Source organism: Gobio gobio, assembly GCF_949357685.1.
Source record: "Gobio gobio genome assembly, chromosome: 17".
In the NCBI taxonomy this organism is placed as follows: domain Eukaryota; kingdom Metazoa; phylum Chordata; class Actinopteri; order Cypriniformes; family Gobionidae; genus Gobio; species Gobio gobio.
The window spans coordinates 29,532,628-29,541,671 of NC_137110.1; positions in this window are offsets into that span (position 1 = coordinate 29,532,628).

Below are 9,044 nucleotides of genomic sequence, written 5' to 3' on the forward strand. Positions count from 1 at the left end.
GCACCACTGCCAGGTCCCAGGTTGGGACTCTGGATTGAGCCGCAGGCCTCATCCTCCGAACCCCACAGAGGAGTCGTACAACCAGATGGTGCCTTCCCAAAGGCCCATCACCTAAAGGTGCATGGAAAGCCCCAATGGCAGCCACATACACCTTAAGTGTGGACGGGGAAAGACCGGCGGAGAAGCTGTCTTGAAGGAACTCCAGGACTGAAGCCACCGGGCAGTTAACTGGGTTCACCTCCCGCTCTCTACACCAAGTGGAAAATACATTCCACTTCAGGCTGTACAACCTCCTGGTGGAAGGAGCTCTGGAGCTGAGTAGGGTCTCTACGACACCCGCCGACAGGCCCTCTCCTAGGTACTTGACCCAGAGATCCCACACCTCTGGCCGGGGGTAGAATATCGTGCCCCTGGCCTGAGATAGCAGGTCCCTCCTCAGAGGGCCAAGGGGGACCGTCCAGCAGGTAGATGATGTCGGAGAACAATACTCGAGTGGGCTACCGGGGTGCTACTAAGAGAAGGCTGATGCCCTCCCGGCGGACATGCTCCAGAACTCCCGGGATTCAAGATTCAAGAGATTTATTTGTCACATACACAATTATATAGAGCATAGATAAACAGCAGTGAAATGAAAGTCAGGTCCGCTCCATGGACAGTGCAATATTAAAGGAAAAAATAAAAAAAAATACAACACAGATGAAAATATACATAGAAGTACAATATACACAGATAAAAAATATTCATAAATATAGCTATGAGAAAATGAATTAAGGTTAATGAAGTACAAGAGGCAATGTGCATCTGTGCATTATACTGTAGTCTTAAATATTAAGATACACAGGAATGTATAAGAGGTAAAAGTGCAAACGGGTCGACACTGACAGTATGTCACATTGAGGTAGTGAATGATGAAGATCTTACTGATAAAGTGAATATTAAATATATAAGCCTAATGGCCTGGGGGAAGAAAGTTTTTGCCATCAGACTACGGAAGCGCTTACCAGATAGCAGCAACGTAAAAAGATGGTTACTGGGGTGGATGGAGTCTTTGATCATTTTAACAGCTCTGCTTTTGCAGCGTTTGAGGTAGATGTCTTGTAGAGAGGGGAGAGCAGACCCTGAGATGCGCTCAGCTAAGCGCACAATTCTCTGAAGGGCTTTGCAGTCTTGATTAGAGCTGTTCCCATACCACACTGAGATACACTGAGTCAGTACACTTTCTATGGCCCCTGAATAGAACGTTTTCAGGATTGCTGGTGAGACCCTGAATTTCCTCAGCTGTCGCAAATTGTAAAGTCTTTGCCTGGCTTTATTTACCTGTGTTTGAATGTGGGTAGTCCAAGTCAGGTCCTCAGAGATGTTTACACCAAGGTACTTGAGGCTTCTCACCCTCTCCACAGGGGTCCCGCTGATCATAAGAGGAGTGTAGGACTTCTCTTCCTGAAGTCCACAATCAGTTCTTTAGTTTTGCTCACATTCAGAGAGAGACAGTTGTCCTGGCACCATGATGTTAATCTCTCTACCTCACCCAGGTATTCGGTCTCATTGTTGTTGTGAATGAGGCCCAGAACCACAGTATCATCAGCAAATTTGATAATAGATGTGGAGCTGTGGGATGACTTGCAGTCATGTGTGTAGAGAGAGTAGAGCAGGGGACTCAGGGCACAGCCCTGTGGGGCTCCTACATTCAGGGTGATAGAGTTGGATGAGTACTGGCCTACTTTCACCACTTGAGCGGTGAGCGGTTCGGGCGATAAGCAAACCGGAGGGGGTCCAGAGTATCCGGGATGGAGGAGCAGATGACGTTTTTAACCAGTCCCTCAAAGACCTTCATGACTATTGATGTAAGGGCCACTGGACGATAGTCATTCAGACAAGAGGGTTTATTGTTCTGAGGCACAGGGATAAGGACAGAATTTTTGAAGGAGGTGGGAACCACCGATGTAGCAAGAGACTCATTAAAGATAGCTGTAAACAAACCAGCGAGCTGAACAACGCAGGACCGCAGAATACGGCCAGAAATCCCATCAGGTCCGGCTGCTTTCCTGACGTTCACTCGCTTTAATGCCCTCCGAACCTCAGACACGGTGATCATATGATTTTCGCTGCTCTGACTGCTGCTTCCCAGCGCGCTGATCGGCAGACTCGCGCTGCTTAGATTGTTTTCAAAGCGGCCGTAGAAAATGTTTAGCTCGTCAGCCAACGACGGATCTACGATCACCTGTGCAGAGGATTTATTTCCAAAGGCACAGATGGTCCTAAGTCCTTGCCACATGCGTCGGGAGTCATTGAGCTGGAAATGTGACTCTATGCGTTCCCTGTATCTGTATTTGGCGGCACTTACAGCGCGTCGGAGAGCATAGCACGATGCTTTGTACTCGCTCATGTTTCCCGACAAAAGACCGGCATTGTAAGCGGCAGTGCTTTTGTTTACTGCTGCACGGATTGATCTGTCCACCCATGGTTTCTGATTTGAGAAGGTCCTTATAATTATTGTATCCGTAGCTTGTTCGGCTAGCGTGTTTACAAAGCTTAATGCTATATCCGTAGAACTCGCTGACGTCAGATGAACTTGTCCGAAACATGTCCCAGTCTACGTCATCAAGAGTTGCCTGTAGCATGGCTTCTGAGTGGACGGACCAACGCGTCACCACCCTCAGCACCGGGGGATCTTGAACGAGCCTTTGTTTATATTCCGGTGTAAGGAAAATGGCGACATGGTCCGATTTGCCGAAAGCCGATAGTAAGCGAGCTTTGTAGGCATTCTTAAACTGAGTGTAGCAATGATCCAGTGTATTCGGTCCTCTAGTTGGACAGGATACATGTTGATAAAAATTAGGCATGACTTGCCTGAGTTTGGCTTTGTTAAAGTCACCAGCGATGATAATAGCAGCGTCAGGATGTTTGTTGATGTTGCCACTGAGCGCATCGTGAAGCTCAGACAAAGCCAAGCCGGTGTCTGCTTGGGGTGGGATGTAAACAGCAGTAACGATAATCTATGAAAACTCCCGGGGGAGATAGAATGGGCGGCAAATAATGGATAAATGTTCCAGATGAGGCGAGCAGGAGCGCGACAGAGTGGAAATATTCCTGGGGTCACACCATTTCTTGTTAATCATGAAACACACTCCTCCACCTTTGCATTTAGCGGCCTCGGCTGTTCTGTCCATCCGTAAGACAGAGAAGTTTTCAGATGGCGTTACAGCAGCGTCCGGGACCAAAGGCGTGAGCCATGTTTCTGTCAAACAAAGAATGTTACAGTCCCTAATGTCCCATTGGAAACTTATCCTGGCTCTAAGATCGTCCATCTTGTTCACCAGAGACTGGACATTGGCGAGCAAAATGCTCGGTAGAGGAGGACTGAGGGCTCTTTTTCTCAGTCTGTTGCGAATCCCAGCGCGTTTCCCGCTGTGTTTCTTGATCCATCGCCTAGGGTGGTTATTATTCAGGTGGCCATTGTTCATCTCGGCGTTCCGGTGAATCTCACATGGCCACGATGGGTTGGAGGATAAAGTGTCCTGAAACAGGTCAGTGAAGCGATGTCCAATGTCCAAAAGTGTTTCTTTGTTGTAGATGATCAGTGCAGACGTTATGTGTGTAAAAAGAGAAAGCAAAAGTAGATAAAAAAGTAAATAAAAACACAGTCTAAGCGGAGCGACCTGGACGGCGACCGAACTCGGTGGCGCCATCTTGATTTATTTTTTTATTTTTTTATTTTTTTAATTTTTTTAATTTTATTTTTTTCAGCAGAGAGCAGAGTGATCGGGAAAAAACGTACAGACGCAGCCTCGGCCAGCGGGGCCGGATGGGCGAGGGAGAACCACAGTGGGCAGTGGGCAGTGGGACGCCTCTCGAGACGCGAATAGATCCACTTCCACCGGGCCAAACCGCTTGCACATGGCTTCCACCACCTCGGGGTGGAGTCGCCATTCCCCGGGCCTCAGCCCCTGCCTCGACAGGATGTCTGCTCCCTGATTTCAGTCCCTGGGGATGTACATCGCCCTGAGGGATGACAACCTCCCCTGGGACCACAGGAGAACCTGGTGTGCCAGTCTGTAAAGAGGGCGCGATCTCAGGCCCCCCTGGTGGTTTAGATACGATACAGCCGACATGTTGTCGGATCGTATCAGGACATGGTGGCCGCTGAGGTCCGGGAGAAAGCTCCTCAGAGCCTTGTAGACCGCCAGCATTTCCAGGCAGTTGATGTGCCAGGAAAAATGCCGGGTCACCCACAGACCTTTCGCAAAGCGGCCGTCCATGACCACGTCCCAACCAGTGAGGGAGGCATCAGTTGAAACGGTTTTCCCGGCAACATGATGCTCCCAGCACTGGCCCCCGGGACCGGAACCAAGGTCTCTACCATATGACGAGGGAACGAAGGCATCTGCGCGTTACCCTGATCATACAGAATGGTTTTCCCCTCGAGGAAACCCCCCCCGGTTCCCAGCCACCACTGTAGGGGTCTCATGCAGCAGGCCAAGAGAAATCCTGTTGGACGCAGCTGCCATAAGTCCCAGCAGTCCTAAACTGCCACACATTGATGCTGCGGCCTAGCTTCATTTGGAGACCATCGCCCGTATGAACTCGATACGTGCGGGGGACAATCGTGCCCACAACGTAGAGGATAGCATACGGCTCCCAGGAACACGGTTCCCTGAGAAGGCGTCAACACGCTACTGCGCGTAGAGTCTCAACCCCACGCACAGAGAGCAGCCAAGGACGACATCTCAATGCCGAACTGCTGCTACTCGCGAGGGAAAAAAGCCAGGCCGAATGGAGGAACCCGATAATGATACGTTTCGCCCACGAAAGCGAACCCCCCGTGACACAGAAGGATGGATACATGGAAGTATGCGTCCTCTTTAGATCCAACGTGACAGACCAGTCCTCAGACTGGATCTGAATCACGACAAGGAAATGCTCAAGCATCTTAAATCTGAATCTCCTCAGAGAACGATCCAAGTACCTCCGATCTAAAGTTGGACGCAACTGACCATCCTTCTTAGGAACTATGAAGTACCGGCTGTAGAACCCGGACTCCCTGACTGGCGGAAGAATATGTTCAAAAGCCTCCTTAACCAACAGGGAGTGTACTTCCTGTTCCATAACCCGCACCTGCTCTGGGCCGACCACAGTCCAGACCACCCCGTTGAACTTCGGGGGAGGGGAACTGAACCGCGGCCTGTAACCCCGTTCTACAGTACGCAGGGCCCATGCAGATATATTCGGAGGCATAACCATGCGCCAAAATAATCTGCTAAGGGAACCAGCCTCTCGAGGCCGGCCTCGGGTGTCAACCGAGCCTCCTCCCCGACCCCTTGAAACGGCTAACCGGCAGGGCGAAATCGAGGAAGATTTTCGGTGTGCGTACGCGTTTGCTGGACCGCCGCAGGTCTTGCTAGAGGCGGCTGGTGCAGCGCCTGTGCGCGGAGAAACGATGTGGCCCGAAGCGTACTAGACGGCGGGAGCACAGCATCGATTCCCAAAAGATCCATAGGGGAGGCGACCTCGATCGCTCCTACCCGGCCTCCTGGCCTCATCTAAGGGAGCAGCTCGACAGGGCCGCAATACTATGGCGGACACTGCGATTAGCATTTGCCTGAAACTGATGTGTCCCGCAGGCCATAAGGCGGCGAGAACGACATCAACTTCCGGAGGGCTCCAACTTAGATGAATATCCAGACAAGTAAAACACGCTTGGGCGACAGACTGATTAAAAGTATCTAACTTATCAAAGCCAGATAACGACACTCAATTCCTCAGAATTAAATGTCATCATAATCACCCAACCCGTGCAACCTGGTCTGAATGACAGGCTGCATAAAAAATACACCTAACTCCTCAAAGTCAGATAATATTTGAATTTAATTCCTCGGAAATTAAATGCAGCCACAATACGGTGAAACATGGTCTGAATGATAGGCTGAATATCTAACTCCTCAAAGTCAGATCATATTTTATTTAATTCCTTTAATTAAATGCAGCCATAATCATCAGACGATACTGTTTTATTGTATTTATACGGACTCGTAAACCATACGTTGCCTCAGCAACGTGGTTCAAGCTGTTATAATACAATTGGCTTTCATCCCTCGAGAAGAAAGCCAAACAGACGCGAGGCTGAAACACCTGAAAGGCGCACGGCAGTACACGTTGAGATATTTCTCAATGAAGACAGCCAGCACCCTCAGGAGCTGACTGCATACCTCGCACCCAACAGTATCACATGCCTTCTCACCGTGTCACGTTGTTTCACTTTAATAGCAGACCAAAACCTACACGCCACCTCGGCAACGCAAGATTGAATCTTGCATTAGGAAAAGGCGAGCTTCTATACGGAGCCCGTCTAATTCCTCAGAATCAGACAGCTCACGCATCGGGTCCTCCACCCCGGGGGAAGAAGCCGCAGCGCAGGCTTCCACACGGGGAAGGAGAACAATGGAGCTGTCACCGGGAAGGAGAAGATGCCTCAGCACTCTCAGGTTCCCTTGACAGACCCATCTGCAAGTCCATGATTGATCAACCGTGCTGCCTCAACAGCACGGGACCAGCCACGGAGTTCGTGAGCCCTGAATGCTTATGAAAACAACGTTAGTAGACACCAACACCAAATACTCTTAGACTGCCAACACAGAGCGCTAACGCTGAAGAGCAAAAAAGACGCCGACATCGTTGGCTGCTAGAAAGTTATTGATGGTGATTGGAAAGCGGTGGCTTTTGGGTGGATTGCTGAAGCTGTCGAAAAAACAAGCGGTCCTTCTTGGGTTCAATAAACGCGATCCAATGCTCCCCCGGTAACCGCGAAGGGTGGGTGTTAATGATCGCCATCGACGGTAAGATCCTTAGGGTTTTTTTGGGTAGTTGATCGCTTGGTAGAACGCCGAGAAAATGAGTCCTGCATGTAATTTTATCCATGATAGCCGTGAGTTGCAGCGTGTTCATCTCAATAGTGGTCTATCAGTACTTGGTGGCGGTTAGACACTTCAACAATGGAGTCAAATACGGCGTAAAAGATTAAATTATGAGCTTCGACTCTGATATTCCCGGACATGATGAGGGAAATGTGCTGACCGCACTCTTCGTCGGGCGTGAGGTTAAATGTGTAAAGCGTTTATCCGTTCAGGAAATCATTTGTGTCGATACAGAGCGGTTGGTCTTTAAGGTGTCTCCCGGTCATCTTTACCAACTGATAATATTCACGTACTGCCGAACCAGCTTCGAAATTAGTGTAGCGACTATGAGTCAGATAAAATAATAACTCAACAGGGAATTGAATTAAAATGAAAGAGACTCGAATTACATTATAATTTATAAATAATTCAGAATTAATGTTTACACCTTAACTTATTCGTCCATCGATATGTAAGAACTTGAAGGGGACTCTGTTAAAGGGAAAAAGATCTATTTAGCTCAAATGAATGAATTAATGAATTCATAGGGAATTTTGAGAGTCTATTTTACAGCCGAGCAAATGACTCTTTCAGCATTAATTTGAACGGGCCGTAAATATCAACTCTGACTCGGATATTAATATCCGAACAATAGTGAAACACTATTTAACAACCAGGTAACTTAGATCGGCAGTTCAAGACATTAAATTCGTAAGCACATAACACAAGAACAGTTATCTTTGAATACAAACGGAACTTTATTGATTACTCTAACACAACAAACTAATATCTAACATAAACGCACACGCACTCGCACATTCACACGCATTGCAGAAAGGAAGAAAATGAGGAAAGAATGAGTTTTAAGAAAGAGAAATTATGAAATCCCAAGCAATATATGCATTTATGACACATGACCTGAAGAAACCATTGATCAGTAATTTAACCTCCTATCGTTTCTTAGACAGGGTTATTAAATTTGATCTAATGCACCAGTTCAGCTCGTAATCAAGAGGTATTACTTGCGTTTGTTTCTCGTGTGTCGTCTGACAAGGGGGATTCCCTTTTCCGGCTGGAGAGGGGTTTTCCTGGGTCTTTGATTCGCTGAAGGTCTGGTCGTGTCTTTGATCGACATCTTGGGAAGCCAATCACGTGGCGTGTTGGCGGCTGGATGGAAGTCTCGTGGGCGTTGTTTGAAGTTGAAGCGCGCTGTTCGAGACTTGTTGAGAAACTTTGTGGCGAAACTTAACAGAACCCTAGACTTAACGGAAAGAAAATAAACTTTAAGTAAAAGAAAGGAAAGTGAGAGAAGAGCAGATGGTCTGAATGAAATCGTTGTTTAACCCATTTTCTCTGATCTTGGTCTGCCACGATCGTCAGATCGTCTCCTGGGAGCTCTCCGTTCAGAACTCAACTCTGGTCAACTGCTAGGACTCAACCCAACTGAACAACTGCGAACTGGCTGCGAACGTCCGTGTTCTGAGATTAAAACTCAAATATTTGCCCATCCCCTGGATGGGTTCTGGCCAATTAGGGTTCAGGGGTGACTGTGTTTCCACCCCTCCCATAAAATTGGGTTATCTATGGTAATTTAGTTTAGTAGAGTAATAGTTTAATAGAGTACATTTAGACCTAATTTCTTACTATAAGGACATGATCAATTCTATAAAGATTTCATTCAGCTCATCTGTTGGATTATACCCATACGAACAAAAAGATATCAAACACGGTGCCTTTTCATCCACTCATTCAATAGTTACATAATTGCATGAATTGGGAGTGATATACATGCATAATAGTCACGTGTATCAGTTGTAAGCACACTAACAAGCTATGTCGAAGACTATTTGAATGAAAGTCCAATAATCAATGATTTGATGCACTTCATATGTAACAGTTTCTGTGAGTTTGCTTGGAGTTTTAGCTGTGTCATGTGGAGTTCATTTACCAGTCATTGAAAATACAGAGATCTGGTTTGTTTCTTTGTCTTGTGATCACACCGAGTCTTTTGTCCTCTTTGTCTAAGTTTTGGTCAAAAGTCCATAGGAAATCAAGTAATTATTATTTAAAAGTAGTAGCTCCAGGCAGAATAGTAGCTCCAGTAGAGAGGCCTCCGTCTCTCTGGTGATAGATGGTCGATTTCCTGGGGTCTGG